We start from the raw sequence: 22,147 nt of genomic DNA on the forward strand, positions 1-22,147 counted from the left end.
TCCATTAGAACGCGTACTGCTCCTTAGAAATGCTTGTAATAAAGGCATTTCATTCTTTATAGAAGAGTTTTCATTATTTTTACCAAGCAACGTAAAAATAAACAAAACTCAGAAATACTTCGTTGCATATTTAATAAAAGTAAGGTGTATAGTGTATGTTATATTAATAAAGGTGTATTTATAAAATTAATATTTATTCCATACCATTTCTTATATTTACCTTCAATAATATTATGAAGGAGAAATATTTTATGTTATGTTTCTATTTAAAAGGTCAAAATATCTAAGAATAAAAAATAATTAATACCTAAGTATAATATAAAGGAAAATATTTATGACATTTGAATATAAAATACACCGTCATAGCTTATAACCGAAATCTTTCAACCAATTTACTAGGAATGTTACATTCCCTTCCCAGTCCCTTCCTTTATCCCACTTATGTATCCTTTAATTTTGCTTTTATAGGTGCCACTAGCTCCTTTGCTAAGTTTAGGTAATACAGAAAAAAACTTCGCTAAATATAAAGCATAAATATAAAACAGTACTGTAACGTAATATAGGTATGGTATAATTTACTTCAACATACAAATTTAACCCAACATACAAATATTATTACATATATTAGTATGGTCAGCATAGTTTATTAGTTACAATAAGCTGGTGAGCGTCGAGCTTCAAAGGCTGTAATCGATTCGTTTTTAACGGAATGAAAAGCCTTGTTAAAAAGACAACATATTTGAGCGTTTATTAATTTAATTAACTACAGTAGCGTGTCACAACATTGTAACAATCGTCATGTCCGTAGTACCGCTTAGCTAAATTATTATTAATTGAAACAAAAACATAACGGGATCGTAAATTATCCGAAAATTCTAGTTTTTTATGAAAATTGCGTAAAAGTGTTACGTGTTATGTAAAAGATGAGCTTAATATATGATTTTAATTGTATTCCACACTATTAATTTTGAATCTAGACGCTTGTCAAGACGTTAACTGTCACTGCACTCCAATATACTGACTGGATTTGGATCAAATTTTGTATGCAGATTGATAAGTAGAATATATGAATGAATAGAAAACGGAATAAAATGAATAATAAATAGACAATAAATTGCAAAATTTTGTCCGAGCTAAATCCAATCAATTATGATAAATTCCATAGCACAAAAATTGTGATGATTTTAAATAACTTACTTTATATTATATACTACGCGTAGCTACTTATTCTTATTCTATATTATTATGTTTATAGATTTGATAGTAACCCAAAACAAAAAATTAAAAAGCGTTCGATAAAATGGAGATAATTTAACTAATTCGTGATCCAAAAAAAAAAATTCAAAAGAACATACCGAATTAAAGAAACGTTAGTTCATATTACAATATACAAGTTCTGCCTTCAACCATCTGATACGCCATAGTCCCAGGAGCATTTTATCGTAATTTAAACCGTGTATGACGGTATTAATTAATTTAATGCACTCTTTGACTCCCCTTCTATATAGTAGGATTCGCAAGCCACTGACCTACATTTTGCTTGTCTATTAAATTCTTATGGTTTTGTTGTGAACGCAAAGGCTTCGTAACTATCGACGATTTCGCATTACATTACAGTTTGACGTCAATGGCTATTGTGAATATAAGCTGTGTATATGTTAGTGGGGTTTGCATGTGTAAAACTAGACTTTAACCCCGATTTAAAGAATTAATATTATTTTATGGGAGGAAAATTACAAGTTCAGTTATTTAAAATACGTATTTTTATTCATAGACAATGAAAAAGAAACAAATCAACTCTGATGAAAAAAAAATCAAAAAAATAAAAATATTACAATTTTCTATAGACAAGAGCTTTACATTTGAGAAGAAAATTATAAAGTTGTTTAATCAAATCTATAATGAAGTAAATTATTAGATCTATTGACGTACATTAAACAACAGCTAACTTACAATCACGCTTAAAGATTGTTCGAAGCAAACTCTGCTTACGCTTGTGATAAGCAGAGATTCCAATAAGCAATGCAATAGACTTTGAGCATTCACCTCAAGGAAATAAGATGTTAATTACAATGAATGTTTTATTCAACGACGTTCGGACATGCTTTCACAGTTTTTTATTAGGTAATTCTAAATATCGCTGTTTACAGTACGTCAATTATAATTACACTTATTTTGATAAATAACGGACCTATTCAGGCATTAAATTCATATTATATTTGACTTGTATTAAGTACAGAAATTATTACTTAAAACTAATTTTAAACCTTCGTCTCGTTCGATTCACCAGATCTATCCAATATGCCATATGATTACTTACATAAATGAGCTCCAAAGATCAATAATATATACGTCATTTGAACTGTCCCCTTTGATATCACTTTTTACAATTATAGCTTGACCGCGCCTCTCAGTTCACACATCTTCATTAAGGTTTATAGATACTTGTGTCAATAATTTTCCCCAGTTACCCTCAAATAAAAATATTACAGAAGAATCTGTTCATGATAAAACTGTGTTCTATTCCTAGCTTTTAGTTAATATAAAACAACTATTTTATAGTGCCTATCTTAAAAGAAATCGAATTTTTCAACCTAAACTTTATCATTGCCTCGATTCCAATGATATAAAAAAATTGTTTTTTCCATTCATCGATCAATATTAAGTACAATATTAATAAATAAGAGCACTTACAGTCTCGGATATCAGGATGTCGGAAAGTAAGGACCTAATAAATATCTACCTAATGATATAATAATATGTCCACACGTTATGTTGTCTGAGTGAACAATAATATGGGCTTTAATAATGTTCAAATAAATAATTATGACGCATAGATAATTAGAATGCCATTTTATTACGATAATATTAAGTAAATAATAACTTGTCTATAAATTAAATTTGTGTAATATTGGGCTTCATAGTATAAATATCGTACAGCCATGAATTTAACATAAATACATTGTAATGTAGTATTTTCTTGGGTTCTTTCTTCTTTCTGTCTTTTCTTAACGCCCAAATCACTAAATCCATTTAAATTAAATTTAGTACGTTTAGAAGGGATAGGATACCTATTACATAGTAGTTAGGATCTAGGGAAAGGGCTTTGTAAGAAAATTCTCGGACTGACTATTAAACCTTTGACTACGCGGACGAAGCCAGGGACAGAAAGCAAGATATAAAGAGAATGCGATAGTATTTTTGAAAATTTAATTCGTACAGAACCTTCATATTGTAAACGTTTAATAATAACATTGATATTATGATATAAGGTAATTATATATGTTTGTGGTAAGATAATCCATATTTATTTGTTTTAAGAGTGATTTGAAGTAATGTTATTCCAACAGTTCTTTTGTATCGGATCAAGAATAAGTTATAACATGATTATCAGTAGGTGTTTAACTGAGTTGGTGGTGATAAACTGAGTTTATTTAAAGAATAGGTATATATCTTTTAGTTAAATTATTAAATTCATTGGGACAAAACATGCGCTATGCTATATTTCTAATAGTATATTTCACACCACAGGCCCTTTATCTAGCCCACTATCGTAACTTAATAAAAAAAAATAAACTGTCTTCAATTTCTCAAAACAAGACCAAATTTGCATGGAATCACACGGGAGGCGCCAGCCTATAAATAAAGAAGAATCAACAAAATCAGTTCACCCAGTCGAAATTTCCAACACATACAGTCGAATAGATAAACTGCTATTTTGAAGTCGGTTGAAAAATAGAATATAAAGAATAGACATCAGTCCAATAGTATGTCGTGCATTATCTAAAACAGGTTTTTGGAGAACAATCCACAGTTAAAATCGCTGCTGTATTTTCCACAATTAGTCGTCATTTCCGCTATTAGCGGATATAAAATTTGGCATTCTTGTTGGAAAATTTTATTGCGGCTACCTTCATTGCTTGCAATCAGGAAAGGTATCCATGTGTAAATTACTTATAAACGACAATATAAACCGACTCGTTTGTACCTTATTGTGCTAGATATTGACACTATCTCAAAAAATAAACAGTCACATTTAAAACCATCCCAAAGTGGATATTTAATGATGATTACATACTATAAATATTTTAGGCCATCTCGATTTGATGACGTTTTGCTAAGGTGAACATTATGCAATTAAAAATATATTCTTAAATTATTAGTTGTTTTTCCGCGATAAACTCTTAAATTACCTACTCAACCGATTTTAATAAAATCGGCAAACTGTATGCTGGTTGAACTTAAAAGATAGAATAGCTTTTACTATTTCAATAACGGTAAATGACTCCCGGGCGGAGCCAGATCGTGCAGCTAGTATTAATATAAAACTCGTTTCCCAGCGGATTCACCCACGTGATTATGATGTTTATAACATACAGCTTAATCAATAAACAGACTATTCAAGACAAAAAAAAATCAATTCGATCCCAATATAAAAAATAAACTAACTCTTCAGGTTATATATTATATATATCGTAGACTATAATTAACTATAAATTTATAAGATAGTATAGTTATATTTTATGAGGTATTGAAGTAAAATATTAATGGCATTGACATTTGAGTTTTTAATGTTTCGTTAGGTTTATTCTCATTCTTAATTAATCATAAAAAGTACATGTACATTGTACACACATTACATTCGGGAAATAAAACAGTTCGTTAATAACCGGTTAACGCGCGTAATGGTTTGAGTTTCGTAGAAAATCATTTAAATTTCAGTTATCATGGAAAGGTTAAAAGTTATTCCTACTGTGACCTTCGAATATAATTGTTTACAACTAAGCAGACGCAAAACAATATTATTTTAAAAGCTTATGGTATAAATTAGATTAAGATTGTTCAAAAAAACGTTTCTGTAATAAGTTATTGTCAGAACAGAAGATTTTCACTTTTTAACGCAATGAAGTATTATATGTTTTATTCATGCCAACAATGCATCAACACAAAATACACTTATTTTATGATTGATAACAAACCCTTCAAAACTATGTTTTCAAGGATTAAGGCTTAGTTTAATTTGAGCATTTTTTGTAAGTATTAATTGTATTCACTTTAATCTCAAAAATTGCATAAAGTTAGGTATAAAGACAACTAAATGAAAGCCTAATTAGATATAATGTATCTATACAAAACAATTCAAAAAGTACCTAAGTAATTTCAAACTATGTTTTGTTTTATAATACTCATTTTATCGCGTCTAAGATTTAAATATTAAATCATGATAAACGAATTTTATAAACAAATAAAAATAATGTTTCTTTTCGGAGACCATAACTTTAAAGTAAAAAACGCAGAAAAGGATTATAGAGCGATGAATTTATTTCAACTTCGCAGTTACACTCCGTTCCATTGATCTCCGTCACGTGACAGTTTCATAAGACTTACATCAACTTTAGCATATATATTTGTAGACGAACCTATGACTCCTATAACTAATTACTGATCCTCGATCCGAAACCGAATAAAACGTACAAAAATATGCACACACTTACAACTGCACGTTGGCCGTGACATCGCCAAGTTTCTTTATTTAACGTTAGGTACACTTACCGCATTCTAGTTGGCTATTTTCCATTTCGCCGATTTATGGAGTCACAATTCTCACATAACATGTTATTAGCTCGGATTACCGGAATATATTGTGGCAGATAACTCAGCCAAGCCTTTTTCAGTGTTTTCAAATATCTACGTAAAAAAAATTTACTCGAGCAATATTTTTCTTCATTTTATTATTGGATTACGCTATTTTATTTATTTTCCTATGAACCTGAACCGATTTAATTGTTGGTTATCAAATTTCACTGAAAAAGGAATGTGATTTTCGCCAATGCCAATAATGTTTTTATCTTCTTTTTTCATTTTTTTTTAGTTTTATTTCTTTTCCAGTTAAAAAATTAATAAATTGTTTATGAACATTTACGCAAGGAGTGCGAGCAAACTGATAGCTTATTTAAAAAGCTATTTATTTGTGTTTATTTTGAATATGCTATTGGGAAAAATTTTCTATTATGTTTTTAAATAAAAGAATAGGAAAATTCAAAAAATAATTGTTGAGTAAATTATACCTTTCCAATTCTTGCCTATTCATAAATTTACATGGTGTGGTGTAGTATAGCACCGCAATGCTTTCCCGCCATTTTTTGGCGGGCTTCAGAATTTTTTTTTTCTACATGCTCTATTCTGCATTCGATAGATGCTGTTATAAATAGTGATTTTACAAGGCATTGAATTTATAACTAATAATATGTAGTAATGAAAAAATTGGATTGGATATAAAAAAATTGCAGAAGAAGATGTTTTATAAAATATAATAACCTTTCCAATAAAATTTATAAGGTATATTCTACTTGCCTTCAGTCCATGCTTAGAATGGTCTATGACAAAAGTTTCATATTTTTGTTCTTCGACCTTTGTTGTTGGACAATAAACTATTCATCATTAAAAACTTATTACCATGGTTTATTCATTAATTATCTAAAGCACAATACTATAGAACATACTTTTATTACTTAATATACCACTAAGTACGCCATTTAATACATTAGTTATTCAATAAGTTAATTAATGATATTATAAAACGCCAAGACATCTTAAAGGAGCATGTACAAGACACTGACAAATTATGACAACACGCACTACGGGGTTTTCCAACAGATGCCCATTATCATAACGGCTGGAATGACCTCGATGCCTACATCAATAGGAAAAAATAATCTCTGGGCGGGTTCCAAGAGGCTTTTGGCTGAAATGACAGACGCGACGGCGCCGATCTCCATCCGACTTTGTGGCGCCTACAGCTCGCATTGCGTTGGGATGTGTATTCTGTATATCTAAGACTTCATTCATCCAGCGTTTACATTTGTCATACATGTACATGTCGTCTTTGTTTTCAGAGTTGTTTTTTTTTAGAATAGAAGTTACATATTTACTCGTTTTAAGTGTCTCGCATTGTTAAATAATTTTATGGTATTAATAAAACTCTAAATATACGAGATTGTGAATTCTTGAACGAATCGAGATGTTTATCACATTGCTTTTTCAAATAAAATATTTAAATCTTAACAAAACAAGTTATATTCGTAAATTACTATCTAATGTCAAATAGAAATATTTCAACGTAGGAGGTATTCAATATCAATACTTATTTAATGCAGCTAACGATGTTCCTAAGTAATATTATAATAATCATCATCATCAGCCCATATAATATATTCTGCACACTGCAGGGATACAAGCCTCCTACGTTGGTTCAGTCTATAATCTAGTGCGGTATATAACAATACATTACGTAAATATTTTGTCTCACTATGACTAATCTATGACAAATCGAGCGTCATTCTTAGCAGCACCTGAATCACGATTCGTTGAAATTCGGTTATGTTGAAACCATTAATCTTTCTAGGAACAGAATACTCCGTAGTTGGAATTGTTCATAACTTTATGAAGCTTCATTTTAAACTAGACTAGTTAACGCCCAATTTAGCTAGATAATATTTGATTTAATTATTTGTATTTAAGTCTATGAGATAAAAATATTGGCGCCGTTAGCTTATACAAATTAGTTAATTATGTTTGATTTTGAACACATTATATAATAATAAGTACGCTTTTCTCAAATATTTACGAAAAAATATCAATGTTTTATTTTTACATAATTAATTTAGATTAACTAAATCCGTACGTGTTTCACGACCTCAAAATATGACATCAAAAAATGATAAGGTCATGATAACTCGAGGAAGCATTAAAACCACAAGAAACGAGAGCGTTAATTAAAAAACCCTTGGTATTTTAATCGGATTCAAAACAAACACTGCGAAACTTGTTAATGAACCTACGTGTTACGATTAAGTTACATAACTCCTGCAGCTTTGTTCTTTGGAGGGTAGCCAGATTTATGTCCTTGGTCCTTTCAATAGATGGCGCCGACGCGACGGGTCCCGGTTATTATATCTACAGAGGTCGATGCGGGGACGGAATACGCACCGTCAACAATATTCCGTTCTACTGATAGACTGCGAAACAACATTGTTGGTTTGATAGCCATCTTGCGATCAAGTTGTTATAATGCTCTTTAAACTGTGTATTTTGTTTTAGTTATGTTTAGTTCTATTCAGAAAGATGCAGTAGAATTACATTTACAAAACATATATTAAGGAACGATGACAAGAAAATAATTTTATGGGTTTATATTATTATTCTTGTGATTAGAATCGCAAGGATTAAATAATTTCTTTAAGTTTATTCAGTATAAGATGAAAACAATTTAGTTGAATCGTTCGTAAAGGGCGCATTTTAAATCTTCTTTTGAATCGTGTTTCGTAAATAACCAAGAGGGCGTTTTTAAATAAATTATTCATATGTTAATTGAAATTAAGTTTAAATAGGCTATTAGTAAATTCTGACCTCTTTATTAATTACTTATAGTAAATGAGCAAATTGATATTACACTTAAATTAATGTTGTAATATTAAGCCTTCTTAAAGTACTACACGGCGGAACTATTCTACTATATTTTAATAACTAATGGATAATATGACTTTCATCGTACTACATTGGCAAAAAAGTACGACGAGGGTATTATTCTGAATTGTTAATCACATCATTGGTACTTTATATATTGAGGCCAAGCACAAAAACACATCCAATAAGATTGAATGTTCATTTTATTCGTAAGCGAGCATATTTAGTTGGATCTTTGTTTAAAGCTGGTAGCTTTTGGTGCGGCAATTGTAGTATACATGCGCTGCTCATCTCATAAACTCCTATTGAAACACCCCGGCACAAGGGTAATTAGGTGTAAATAAACAGTTTACCACGGTTAGCTGGCTTTGAGATATTTATAGGCGTTCGCCGGAGCTTGGAGTATAGGGTTGATATGAAACCCTTGTAATATTCATTGTATTATTATATTTATAAACCGGTTCATTATATTATCATAATTTAATAGACTGTTGTGTAATATTTATAACGACAACTGTAATTTAGATAAATCAAAAACTAATCAATACAGGAATGTTGATCAAATTGGTTATCATTTTAGTCTTCTTCTCTCTCGTGAAATAATTTTTTCCGCCCGCGGTTTCGACCGCGTAGTCTAAAGAAATTCCCATCAGATTGGGATGTTTCGCCGCGGTAAAGAAGAAGTAGTTATGGACGATATAGATATAGATTTTAGTTATGGACGAAAGCTGTATAACATTATGCTATGACCAATAGGACGCCAGTTATACAAGAGTTAACCATGGGATAACCCAAATTCGATTACAATACGATTGACACGTTGTGTTTGTATTTGTTATAAGTTATGTTATTATAATGTACTTATTGTGTTTTGGAGACTGTGGATTGTTGTGCGACAGATGCTTTTACAACGTCACAAAAATATATTTTTATTGAATGTGTCAGTTAGGCTATTTAAAAATGTTTATTTCCAAATGTGTTTACGAGCATTGACGCATTTTAATGCGCAGTAGCCGACAGTATAGTCTTCCTATTGAAAATGGTTCATTATGATCATCATCAAACAATATATGTTCCCACTGCTGGTACACAGGCTTCCTATGAGGGTTTGAAGGAGGGAATGATTAGATTATATATAATTGGTACGCCCATAACCTCTCAATCCCGTGAAGAAAACATGAGTCGAACCTTTACTACAGCTTCGAGGTTAAATTTTACAACCAGGAATTCATAAGTATAATAAAAGTACACTCACAAAATACCCTTTTATCGGAGTTATTACTTAAAACAACGGCAACGGCATCTAAAAGACAAAGAAATTTTCCCCTAAAACTCTTTACGTTAACATCATTTCATCACAGAATTTTCGAGAAAATTGAGCTTTCGCCACAAATATTGCAGTCTTTTGTTACAGAAATACCTTTGAGATATGCAGATGTTTAAGATATATATTGTCGTTTTGAAAATAACTTTTTTAAACCATTTCGTCATAAATCGCGTAAATAATCTTAATAATTTGCCTGTTTACACAAGCTTCTTTATTTTTCTATTTTATTTTGATCAATTTGCGCTCTCTTCATGCACATTGCAAATATCTTTGAGTATATTTATATAAACATCAAAAAATATGTACAAAAATGTATAAAATAAACAATTTTATAACAAAAGATAATGGGATTATTAAACTATAAAAGAGCAATAATATCATATCTCCACAACATTAATATATGTAATTGATAACAGATAACATTGTTAATTAACAAGTATCAAGATTAACTTGTTCTTATAAAAAAAAAAAAAAAAACTACAGGCATTGCAGGAAAAATATCTTAAAAAATAAACTTCATTGAATAAAATGTCATACTTGTCATTAATACATATTAATATAATTTTATTTATATAATTAAATTAATTTTTTACGTTTTCTTTCTCTACATATCTTGTTTAAGTCATAATTTAAACTGAATATGCGTCGTGTATAATCAATACCCGATTTTGTTTTTCTAGACTAATAATGTTACGGTCTTACTTTTTAACATATATTTATTTTTTTAATAGAATATTATATCACGGTTGCCTGGTAGAGATCGCTTTTAGCCATAAGGCCGCCATTTGAATACTAGTTTTTGTTAAATTTTATTTCTTTTTTTATATTTTGAAAGTGTGAAAGTGTGAAATAAAGAATAAATAAACAAATAAATATCAAAGAAATCTGGCTAGTATGTATTTGAGATAAAGCCTTTATAAATTAACAGATTCACATCACATATAATTATTGAATATCCAGCGTGAAATGGATGCATTTATGGTTCTAAACTGCGTAGGCATCATCCATTACAAAGCTTTACAAATGTAAGAAAAAAAAATGATCGCAAAGAGCTATCGCGATGGGATCGGATATAGGGCAATTTCCCGCCAAAAATGACCACAGAGGCGTTAACAACCTTAACGCCATGCTTGCTTTCAAAGGTTTTACATTTGCTATATTTAGTAGTTTTTATGTTTACATCGAAAATATAAATCCACACTAATATTAATAATTAGATAGTAACTCTGTGTGGGTATGTCTCTTTTATTCACGTATTTAGTTTGAAACTCAAAAAAGGATATAGAATAGTTTAAGACCCGAAAATATCACTTGAATGTTAACTTTACGAGAAATACTCGGAATACCTAGTTTTTTCCGGGTGACGTATCACTTCACAAACTAAAAGGGATTAGTACCTTCTAAAATAATGAAATAAATAAATATATAAAATAAATAAGGATTATTACTTATTTTGTTTTAGTCTCAGCAGAAGAATACTCGAGAAAATAAATATAAAATAATGTGCAATTAAATGTAATATACATTTAAAAGACGTTTAGTTACCCGAACGACTTTTTTCAATGTTGATGTCATTTAAATAAGACATGTTTTACAAATACTTAAAAAACTGCATTTAGAGAAAATTACAACGTTACAAAGAGAGTATTTCAGTTCAGCAAAATTCTTACATTACATTGCATTGCTGTAAAAATTTCATCAAACAAAATATCATAATTTGTCAGCCGAGTGGCTAAATAGGAAAATGGGACGGGTTTGTTTAGGCGTTAACTGTATCAGTCACATAAACTGTTCCAGTTGGCTCGCAATAATGCCATGTTCAACGTAACATGAATTTAGAATACAATATTATTGTATAATACTTTCGAATTCAGCTTTACATGCATATACAGGGTGGCTGGTTGTGTACTCTTCAAATTTGTAAAGATTGATATATCGGCGGAACACCATTAGCTTATAAAATTAATTTAAAAGAATTGAGAGTAGATAGAGGATACTAATCCAGAGAATGACGGCAGTGATGCTGCTGGTATCACTTATAAAAGCAATGCTTCATCCGGGTCCTCCTTATATATAAATACAAACTATTGAGAAAATACTAAGTGTTGAGAAAAAGGTAACCGATACTTATAGTAGAACCTATGTACAGAGCGGACGGAGTCTTTGAGGCCTGTGGTAGTGCGGCCATCACCGTGCGTTTATGTGATCAATGCTCGGTAGCAGGAGCGCGTATCGGCACTAATCTATTTACTTATTCCTTTATTGAGAAGCTGCTTTAACAATTATAACAAGAATCGAGTGTTCAGTAATTCCTTTAGAACAATCTCAAAATATTTCATCAGTCATCCCGTTTTCTGTGAAAGAACAGTCACCAAAAGTACTACGACTCTTTCAGACAGCTATAACGCATATTTCCTCTATAGGTATGTATTTTTTTACGTTTTTGCTATTTTTAATTTGTATTGTATTTGATATTCAACTCTCACAACACCAGTGCCGCTTATTCTGAAGGTCCATCAAAAAGTACAATAAAAGCATAAATTTTTTTTAGAGATACACTTCGTACATAATAATTAATTTGTTCATGTTATAATCATAATATTAACTGCACCCCCCATTTCATTATATTGGTTTGACTGTGGTAAATTAAAAATATATAAATTAGAACTAAGAATTTCTAAACATAATTTTATTTATATCACAGCGGGTAACTGAGCTGAGGGTTCGCCTAATGGTTAACGTGCTCGACTCCCACATTTATTTGTTATGTCAAAATTTTGTATCGTTTTCGATAAGGTGATTACCTTAATACACCATAATGCATTTAGATAAGTTATTTGATAATAATAAATTTATGTTTACACAAATTTACATTATAACGGCAGATCTTTTAAATTGTTGCTTTAGAAATTAAAGACTTGTAACGGATTTTAAATTCGATTTTTTCATTATGTAACCCGATATTTCGAACACTTTACAGCGAGCGTGGTTATGGGGAGACTGTCGTTGTTAATTTATAAAGTTCACAAAGCGAGCTACATAAGATATTAATTTTTATCAGATCGCGATGTTTTTTGCCCTAATATTGCGTTAAAACGTAGCATGAATATGTTTAACTTAATAAAAAAAAATATGCCCATATGTAAGTGGTGATAAAGAAATTAATCTAAAAACTACCTTTTACTATATTTCTTTGTTACTAGGCTATATTTATTTAGAAATATTAAATAAAAAGATAATAATAATAACTGCATTTTCCTATCTTTCTATGTTACAAGTCTACGTTTATTTAGAAATACTTATAATATATCTAGGTATGGATTTAAATAATGCATTGATTAGAGGGTAATGTGTTTAGTGGCGCCTTCTAATCTGTATTTATAGCCTTGGTTGCTTGTGCGGCTTCTGTGAGGTATGCGAGTTATTTATAGATTATTAAGTTGCTTTTCATTTGTGGACTATGCAGTTCAGAATGTATAAATTAAGCACGGTTTTTGGAAATGGTTTGTTATTTTTTTAGTTTTTATAGACTTTATTGTTGCTTATGATAAATAGCATTGTGTTTGAGGATTGTTAAATTGTGCTCTTATTAACTTGGTTAGAATTTCGTTATTTTGTAGAAATAAATTATTTATTATGCGCTGTAAATAAGTTTGGATCAAATAAAGTTTTGTTCAATAAAAATTGAGAACAAATACAGATTAAAAATTTAGTTGATAATACGTTCTAAATAATTTCTCAATAACATAGTTTTTGTATTAGTGTATAAGACGTTTTTAATTGATTTTCATACATTAATTACGACTTGAAAGTAATCAAGGATCGATTTGTCGAACGGGAAAACTGTTCGCCACCACGTGTTCGTCCATGAGCGGTTGCGTTAAAATAAATATTAGTAGCGTAATTCGCCGCGTTCCAGTCAGGCTTCGTGTGTATGAGAGAGATGTTAGATATAAAAATCACGGGCGCGAGCGGGATGAGACGATTCCATCGGATCGATAGCCGCAGCCGCAGAGTGCCGCTCGTGTGACGTCACGCTGTCGTCTCGTCATCTTGTCTATGTTCAAGATATTGTCACTGTATTTTTGTGCTGAACACCATTGGCCTTTCGACAGGTGTTAAAGTTTTGTTTTCATTTGTGTTAATGTACCAATGCTATTTTTGTTATAAGTACTTACATGAACAGTTTTTAGTTTAACAGTAATTACAATGGAGCTCCTCATATATATAAATATGTTTAAATTTGATTTTTCTCCTACAATTATTTTTGTAGCTATATTTAACGATTAACAATATTAATTATTTAACGATTAAAGAACAACATTGATAAAGATTTCTTTAAACAAATAAAGCTGATTAACTGGGAGCTACGCACAATATCGTAGCGTCTACGAAATTGCGTAGAGGCTGATTTACGCCTTTCCTCAAATCAAATATTGTCCATCTGAGTACTTACTAAAGCTCAATGTTTAATTGAATTGCTTACTTAACTATTAAAATATCTAACCACATAACCAATTTTCATTTAAGTTCCTTGCATGCTTACAGGGAAGTAAGGCATGACTGGCATATTAGAAATGACGTAGCTAGTTAATTTTTAAATACGTCCGGACCGAGAATCGCTGAACGGCCCTTTAAAAACGCTGGGGGCAACCACGCATATTATAATAGGCTTACGTAAACACAACCCTGATGTATAAACACTAGCTTAATCATCTTTTTAATATGAGAAGTGGGTAATTAAATTCAGAGATGGAAAAAATGTAATACGCGTTTTCATAAAGTCATTGCAGTGTGGATGTTTACGAGAATGTACATATATGCATAATTCAAATGAGTGATATTATTTTATAAAAACGCATAACACGCCTTGATTTAACCAAAAGTAAAAAGTACATTTACAAATAATTCAAAAGTCTATAACAAAATGATTGTCCTCCTGAACTAGCTTGTAAATACATGGTTCGATACAATACGGTATTTAACAGAGCCTAATTAGCAACCCTACAAACGTATTAAGAGTGGGCAGTAGGCTAGCATTTCGTATGCATGCAGTGATTCGTTGTAAGCACAATTACGAGTATTCATTCATCCGTAGTTTGTGAACATTTACATTCTCGTAAACGAATTTATTCTATATGAATAAGAGCTATGAGCTTTGGAAATGCAAAGGTTATATGCAAAAGTATCGAGTTTATTCAGACGCTTTATTGCAATTTAATAGGAAATAATTTAACTTTGTGAGACACATGACATTCGATCTTTATGGCTTCGTCACTCGCACAAAAAATATGAGAATAGATTAACATGATCTTAATGTCAATCATAGAATAATCAAGAATTGTACGACCAGTTTGTATATAAATCTGTTGGGAAATTTTATATTTAAAAAAATTGTTAAAATAATCAGGGTAAGATTCACTTTTGCCTGTAACTTTTACAAAATTTTACTGTAACATTTCATTTATAAACATAGATCTGTCAATGTGTGATCACACTGATCATTCTAATGGATGTTGTATAAGAATTATCAATATAAAGACACACTGGTTAATAATTGACTATTAACTACATTCAAAATCTCGAGTGACCGTTATTGTACCCTTACTTCTATACCGATCGGTAATGAAATGGGAATAACGTGAATATTTTGTGCCAGTCTGCATAATACGTGCTTGTTACGAACGCATTTCAGAGCAATGGAGTTACGTTTTGTTATCAATTGGAAGTAAACACTGCAAATATCTATAGGAGTTTCTTGAATAGGGATGTATGTATATTTGTTAACTATGTAGTGATTAAACCATTAATACTGTTATAAATTATTACCTACTGTGTTTCCGCGGCTTCGCCCGCAAAGTAAGTAAGCCTAAGAAAAATACCCCGTAGTTCCCGTTCCGGAGGGATTTCGGGAATAAAACCTATTCTTAAATGAGTGGTTTATTGCTAAGAATCTCTTCTTAGCGGGAGAGTTACTTTTGCATTCATAATATTATTAGAGATTATATTTTATATTACAATGGCTATGATTAACTAATAACCACGGCTTCAAAAGTTGGATATATGACTCAAGCTTCTTCACTATCTACACACAAAAATAAATTAAAAGAAATGACGTTAGACCAACTAAAAAACTAACACAAATACATGTTTAATATTAAATAGAAATATCAAAGTGAAAACACATAACGTTCTTATATTTAAGGGCATATTGATTTATTTTATCATATATATAATATTAACTCAAGAAGGTATACAGAAATAGACTTTAAAAAATTGTACTTAATAGTACATAACTCGTACAAAATTGGTGGTAATACTATCTCTCAGTACATAAACATATAATTTCTTTATAAATTATATGTGTTAAAGTCGTATAGTTTTCTTCATTACCCATGCGAAGCTGGGGCGAGTAGCTTGTAACTAATGAAATTATTATCACGTGCAAAAGCTTTTAAAATGTAATCTGTTTATGTATGACAGTGAATGTACGATACACGTGTAACGTGAAATAGAACGGGGTTGCTGAGGGTTGTTTTTTAGTTCACAGGGATTGTTATACACTCTGCTCTATTGCTTTTTTATGAATATCGTGTAATCCATACATTTGTTATAGCGTTAAAGGGCATGTTTCCTTTCATTCGTGATATTGTAAAGATATGATAATGAATTAATTTTTTTTGTTGTCGATTTGTAAGTTTGGAGTTTTGTGGTGGTCAGTTGATTTGATTTTTTTAAGCGTGATAATATTTTTAATAAATACTTGAAATATAAGATTGCTGTAATATGAAAATTGTTTCGTATTCAATATAATATAATGTTAGTAATATTTATTTGTCATTAATTTATATCATTGATAATTATCCCGGATACAAATATCGATTATGAATGAGACTATATTTATTACCTTATAAATAATTTTCAACCGATTCCAAACAAGAGGAGGATATGAAGTCAACTGTCTAGATAAAACCTGAAGAATTTGTTAGAATGTACGTGATCCCTGAGTGCTAAATCCTCTAGTGTGAGATATAGTGGCCTTAATTTAATTATAAACTTAAAATAGTTTAATAAACTTCGTTATTTATTTCTTCTTTTAATTTTTTTTTTTTTGGTTATGTAGCAGTTACTAATACATAAGCATACTTTTTATCTCTTTACATCAGACTTTTGCCACTGACAATGAAAGATAGAAAAATTGATTGAGTGCAATATGGTGTTATTTATACTATACTAGCTTCACGCCCCGTCTCCACTCGGGTAGAAATCCATTGCGAACAAACAACGCGACACATAATTGATATATGTTAAGAAGATGAACGTTGTTGGTTGGTTATTAGGAATATATTTTCCTTCAGCAAAACCTTAAAAAGCAAAGAATGCATGTAAATCTATGCCTACGGCGTAGTAATGTGTATACGTGAAAGAAAATCATTGGATTTTAATTTAATTTAGGTTCATATGTCCTCGCTTGGCTAAAGATTAAGAAGAAACATTTTAACCTGGGCGAGCTACTAGCTAAATAATAAAGCTTACATGATTGAAAATGCTTCTTTAAGATTGCTGCAACGAGTTGTTTCGTTTTTAACAATGAGTTGTTTACAGCTAGCACTTATATCAATAAGTCCAACGCACACGCAATCGCATGACGGAGAATAACTGTGGGTTTTAATCAGTAAATGTTTTTTCGACAACCAACCAACAACTTTTTTCGAATGTTTTGATGTGAAAGTGTTATTTTGCTTTTTGTAAAGTATTAAGCTGCAAGAAGTTTATTGAATATTAAATTTTTTAGGTATAACATTTTTTTTAATACATATATCTATATCCCTACTAATATAATATATATCAATATAGAGTACTTTAGACAACGGGATATGCTTAGTAAAAAAAAAATTATCGTGTTATCCATACTGATATTATAAATCCGAAAGTGTGTTCATTTGCTTGACTTTCATGTCGCAACGGCACGATTTCACGAAAACATATTTTTATCTGACGATAGGTAGGAGGGAAGAGAGTATCACCGATTGCTTTTTACAGCTGTTATCTCCCTCGTATCTCATTCCCATAGGAATTTCCTTTAACTACGCGGACGAAGCAAGCTAAAGATACTGCTTAGAAAATTAATATAACCTATCAATGAGATGCTGCTCTAAATGTAACTGGGTTTTAAAGTAGTTGTACATGTATTTAAGTAAACATTAAACTGATTATAATAATTAATATTCAAGTATCATAGTACGACCTTCCAACTTCAAATGCAGTATTTATTTTTTGAATAGCAGAAGACATTTTCGCATACTATACTAACTGTGGCCATTTAAAGGTAAATAAGACGGAAAAGATGCGACACCCACACCCACACACTTTTACACGTGCTAACGATTATATCGCGATAGCTCACAAAACCATCACAGTTCGTCGTTGCAGCCTTTTAGGTCTTAGCCTTTTAGGTGAACATAGGCCTCCCCTAAAGATATCATCACAGTTAATAAAATATACCATCGCAGTTAGCACATTGAAATTATCATAAAGAGAATTCAAATTCGAATATCGTCAAGTATAAACAAACATAACAATGGCTTTGTGGATCTTCTGTTTAATTACTCAAAGGCAATTAATGTCACTGCATATGTGTTTCACATCGACACTATTAGCAAATTGAATCATAATAACGCGCTGCTTGGTTTACTACGAAGGGGGTTAATTATTACTAATTGATTAAAAAGCAGCACTGGATGTACAACAAACGTATCAAAAGAAATAAGAAGAATTAAATTCAAACCGTATATAAATTACTAGTGATCCGGCCAGGCTTCGCTCGTGGTACATATACTGTAGCACTCAAGGATCACGTACGTAACCATCGGTGGAAGAGTAATTGAAGTCGGTGGTATAGTTCCTAAGATTAACGCGTTCAAATAAATGGATCAATTATATTATTGTAGATATCGCTCATCAGTGATTAACTTTGTTCTTCTTCAAATTCAAAAGAGGGACGATATGACAACAACTTCTTAATCAAAATTTTGTTGATTAATAAAGCGCCTTAAAAATAGTCGTTAGTTATAAAAAACTCGGTTATAGTTACAATTATTGTTAAATTAGCGAAATAGATAAGATATTTTGTTGACTTATGCAAGGATAAACTTTTGTATATAATTATTAAGATTAATATTAGTTATTCATTTGCTCTACAGTTGAAAGTAGATTATGAAAGTAGGGCAACATATCACTCAATCAGTTTGCGGCAATACCTTTCAAAACTGTTAGACATTGTGCTATTTCATATATGTACAATCAAACGAGCTCCATACGAGGTCGTCATAACACGATGTTTTGTGTATATTCAATGAAGAGGATAAGCTTTTAGATCGTTGTACCATAAGAGTTCAGTATAATAAGCTGAAGAAAAGCTGCAAAAAAAATCCGTCCAATTTGTGCCAACCCTTTATTTTATATTAATTGTTGTTATAAGTAAAACACAATACATTATCTCTGAAGTTTCAACTTTATTGCTATTACGGCTCATGAAATATGGCCTGGTGACAGTCGGACGGACAGACATACAGTGAGTGATGCTTATGCATACAATAATGCTTGCAACTTTTGATTTGTTTTATCCCAGAAGCGGTAGATTTTAGGAAAAATATATAATGATAATTTCATGATCTCAAGTTATTGTCTCAGAGAGTTTTACGTAAAAATTTACCGTTTTGAAGAAATTTTCGAATAACCCATTTGACCGGACTTGACTGACATGGACTGAATGATTTTTGCCAATTTCCAAATAGGCGTCTATACAATCAAAGAGACTGGCAAGATTTTAACGTTTTCATAAGTATTTTATTATATTATGATTAAAAGTACATAGCAGTAATTTTCTATATACATACACAACTAATTGTATTGTATTAATATTTATTTATTCTTTATAGTACATATCACCAAAAAGAAAAACAAAAAATTGTCATTACAAAATAGACCATGCCGGCACATATTTACTAAAAGGCAATTTATAGGCGATAATGATATTTCCAAACGCAAAAATACACTTGATAAAGCAATAAATAAAGCAATTAGAAAGTATTCAAATAATTGAGCAATATCATTTTTGCTTACTCTTAGAAAATATTCAGATTCTTTAAACTATTTTTGTTCTTTAAACTTACAACATAAACCATAAAACGTATGGACCTATATCACCAAATTATCAGACCTACGACAACGTACGTTACAAGGTCTAAATAAAAAACGCATATTATGTATCATAAATCAACCTCACACAATCTTTATATCAATAACATCATTCATTCAACATAACAATGACCAGCATTATGTGGTGACAATTGTGGGGAGCCACAGGATGCAACCAATATATTTAAATTATCGCTTATTTCTATTGACACTCTTACTAATATAGAAGACGTGGAAAAATCACGGTGATATTACGTAAAATAGTACCTGTAATAGTGTATACCATATTTTGAAGTATTATTTATCAGAAGCACGACAAATGTATGGAAAGATGTAGATCATATCTCCCGATGTAATATAGAATATATAAACATTTATTATAAAGCGGGCAATTATTTTTTTAAATATTACATAATGACTTGAATTAATATTCTAGAATGTTAGTACATCTTTTGAAAAAAAATACAACTTGAAACTGTTAGAGTACGGAAATAATTTTACATCTAACATCAATGTTATACGTTCATGGCTGTTGTGAATTTTGTTTATTTTGGGCCGTAAATCTCTACCCACAATATTGTAGATACTGTAACAAATGTGACCTAGCAGCTTGAATGATTGCGATGCTGGCATTGCATATTTGTATATGCTATCAATTCATTCATATTTTATGAGTTCAGTCGTGGAGCATCGCTTGTACAATATCATCACATGAAAGACTAAATCGAATGAATCTAAACTAAATTCAAAGAAAATATAGGCAATAGTCAAATCCATTTTTTATTCTAAAGTTATTGATCATAATTTTTATGAAATAAGGGGGAACTTTTCTTACATTATTAGAAAGAAATAAATAATGAAAAACATTTATATTGTCACAGATATACACACACAACAGATCATAACAGAAAACAACAACATACAATAAATCAAAAAAGAAGAGAGAAAAAAAAAACGAAAACTGGCTAGACTTAAGAATTTAACGTATTAGTGAACCTTTAATGAAAATATGGTTTTTATCAATATAATTATTTAGTATGGATAGCTTAAAACGCGAAGAAATTGATACGTCCAGCTAGTGGCATTACTAACATATACACAATATTACTATATAATGTATCATTTCATATTACTTATGTAATATATATATAAAATGTTTTCAAAAGTATTAAAAATATAAACGTTACTAATTAATCTAAATATGAAAGTTTAGAAGGTAATAGGTAATACATATAATCACTTGTATTATATCGACACAAACACGCAGGCTTAGATGTGTTATTCTTAGAATTAACGTGCAGTAAAGTATCGATTATCCTTCACGTCATTTAACCAAATAATCTATTTAAAATCAAAAGGCTATAACTAAAACGTAGTGAGGGAATAAAAAATATTTGTGTTAAATATCCCAAAGGAAGCAATTCGAAAACGTGAGGCAATGGTGATAGGGATCAATTATTTGGGAAAAGGTGACACACAATTTGAAGATCTCGTCTATAGACGAAGACGTCGATGTTGCTAACTGGCCTGCGATTTGCTAAATATATACAAATCTAGCAATGATTGTTTTCATATAAATTTTTACAAGTTTTTTATGAGTGGGAGTTGGATACGATGCATTTTACATTTTATTTAAATGAATTAAAATATATATATATTTCGGAATTCATGATTATAAGATCTCGATTTAAAATGATTTAATCTAAAAATATAATAATATTGAAATTACACTACGTTAGAAATATACAAATGCGAATTAGTTACATTTTCAATCACAATCCGGTCTTACTTAATATCCCGTCTTTAAAAAAGGTTATCGATTGCTTGTTTTTGTTTTTTGGGTTGTTAAAATATGAAGTTGGTTTATGGTTATTCGTTACAATGATTATTTAAAAATATGTTTGCATCATTTTACAAACGTATATGGTAAATTCTGGTAAATAACATTCACCTATTCATATTTACAAGTAACATATAATCCCGAAATTCGTTTAAACATATAAAAACCATAAATGAATTAATGTATTGCATATTTAGATTACTGCAAAATAATGATATACGTAATATATGTTTAAAATACATTTAATTTATGTGTTTAGATTAAAAGATTCTAAAGTTTCGATTATTCTTTTGAACATCTTAATAAGCGATCAG

General features: G+C 30.3%; 1 protein-coding gene across 6 annotated transcripts in view; it reads right to left on the bottom strand.

Annotated features, from left to right (window-relative positions):
• LOC119829899 (voltage-dependent calcium channel type A subunit alpha-1) overlaps nucleotides 1-22,147 on the bottom strand; it is a 54,271-nt gene that overhangs the window by 25,969 nt on the left and 6,155 nt on the right. The window lies entirely within an intron of this gene.

This window comes from Zerene cesonia, chromosome 11 (assembly GCF_012273895.1).
Source record: "Zerene cesonia ecotype Mississippi chromosome 11, Zerene_cesonia_1.1, whole genome shotgun sequence".
NCBI lineage: Eukaryota > Metazoa > Arthropoda > Insecta > Lepidoptera > Pieridae > Zerene > Zerene cesonia.